Raw genomic sequence first — 2,391 nt, forward strand, 5'->3', positions numbered from 1 at the left:
CCAGGCGGCCTGTGAGGCCGGTCTCTCCACGTGCCCCTGTCCCCGGGCCCGGCTGGGCCAGTGTCCGTCTCTCCTCTGTGCGTGTCACAGGGGGGATCGTCTGGCTGTGAGCGCGTTTGGTTGATTAATGGGTTTTGAGGGTTTTTTAAACTCTGGCTGTTTCTATGGGCTGACGGACCCCTGAGGCTGCGCTCAGGAAACAGCTGCTCCTTCATCTCCAAGGCCCCGGGGCTCAGGGGAATGTTCTCTGCGCTAACGGCGGCAGCTGTTGGAATTCTAGGAAACGGAGTCTGGAAAACACACACACACATGCACACACATATACACACACACGCATGCACATACATACACACAGAGACACACATACACATACACTCACACACTCACTCACACATATACACACACACATACACACAGAGACACACATACACACCACACACACACACTGACACAGAGACACACACACACACTCACACACTCACTCACACACACTCACTCACACACACACACATACACACACACACACTGCGGTGTTCAAAGAGAAGCAGCGTGACGAGCACACACAGGCTATGTCCGCTGGAAGGATCTTTTCGGGGGCGGAGGGGGACCCTCAGGGGGCCGCCGGGATCCCTCCCTCCTGCACAGAAGAGCCAGGCCCGCCTTCCGGCAGGGGCCAGAGGAGGAAGGGGGGGCCGCGTCCCCGTTAGAAAACCGTCCCGTCCGTGTGTTCCATCCCAGCTCACGGCCCCGCCATTGCTCCGCCGAGAGTCTCAGCACGACCTCGAACCCTCTCTTTCCTCCAACCCATGTCCAGGCTCAGGAAGTCCTGTCTGGTCCACTTTCAAACGCACCCAGGGATCAGCCCCTCCCCACGGCCCTCACGCCGCCTCCCGGGCGCCAGCTGCCGTCATTTCTCAACGGCAGCGGCATCCTACCGCCCGCCCCCCCTTCCCCCGCCCCGGCCTCCATCCTCCACACATCTCCCTGGCCTCTGCCTGCGCGGGGAACAGCCCGGGTCCTCCTGGGCCCCCGGGAGCCTGTTCCGTGTCCGGCCGCGTCCCCGTCCCCGTCCCCTCGTCCCTCCCTGTCCGCCCACCCTGTTCCTGAGGCAGGAGGTGCGGCCACCTCGGGGCCTTTGCACGGGCTTCTCCCAGCGTGCTCACTCCCGCCCCCTGCAGGCCTGTCCACCGAGGCGGCCCGATGGCCCCGTTCTAATGGCAGCTGCCGCCCCCGAGCGATGGCTCTCCCCTCCCTCCCCTCCCCTGTCCTTCCCGCCGCCGTATCGCTACGGCCGCATGAGGATGTGCCTGGAGCTGAGCGTCCGGGGCTCGGCTTCTCCCCGGAGGGCGCGGGCACACGGCAGGACCCTGGGAGCCGGGCACGCCCCTCCCGCCAGGGCCCAGCCTCCCCTTGCACAACCGGGAGGTCAGGTCAGCAAGGGCAGCGTCCCGAGCGCCGAGTGTCATTTCTGAACAAGGTCCAGGCAGGCCTGCCCTCCCCAGAGCCAGGACGGGAATTCACGGGGGGGAGGGGGGGCAGGATCTCAACAGCCCCCTCACGCCCGTGCTTCACCGTGACCCGAAGGATCCCCAAGATTCTAGCCACCGTGGAATCGGGAAGTAAGGGAGAGAGGCGGCCAGCGATGTCTGTTTACCACTCTAACAAGTTCCAGAGGAAGCCCGGAATGCTGAATGATTACCTATAGCCAATCAATGATTACCTATAGCCAATCAATGACTACCTATAGCCAATCAGGGGAGGGCAGGAGCAGGCAGGTGAGGCCCCGTCTTTGCAGAGCCCGGAGACAGGGCAGGGGAAGTGCCTGGGACAGACACGCAGACCCCACAGGGGCCCCGGTGTCGCTGGCGGAGGCTGATCAAACTCTCAGTGAGGACACCTGTGCCAGCCTGGGGAGGACGGGCTGGGCTCCCCTGCCAGCCTGGGGAGGACCAGCCTGGGCTCCCTGCCAGCCCAGGGAGGACGGACGAGGGAGGCTCCCTGCCAGCCTGGGGAGGACCAGCCTGGGCTCCTGTGCCAGCCTGGGGAGGACCAGCCTGGGCTCCTGTGCCAGCCCGGGGAGGACCAGCCTGGGCTCCTGTGCCAGCCCGGGGAGGACCAGCCTGGGCTCCTGTGCCAGCCTGGGGAGGACCAGCCTGGGCTCCTGTGCCAGCCCGGGGAGGACGGGCTGGGCTCCTGTGCCAGCCCGGGGAGGACAGGCAGGGGCTCCTGTGCCAGCCCGGGGAGGACAGGCAGGGGCTCCTGTGCCAGCCCGGGGAGGACCAGCCTGGGCTCCTGTGCCAGCCCGGGGAGGACCAGCCTGGGCTCCCCGCCAGCCCGGGGAGGACGGACGAGGGCGGCTCCCTGCCAGCCCGGGCGGGCGGGCCGGCTGGG

This window comes from Pipistrellus hanaki (genome assembly GCF_964339955.1).
Source record: "Pipistrellus hanaki genome assembly, chromosome: 18".
Lineage (NCBI taxonomy): Eukaryota > Metazoa > Chordata > Mammalia > Chiroptera > Vespertilionidae > Pipistrellus > Pipistrellus hanaki.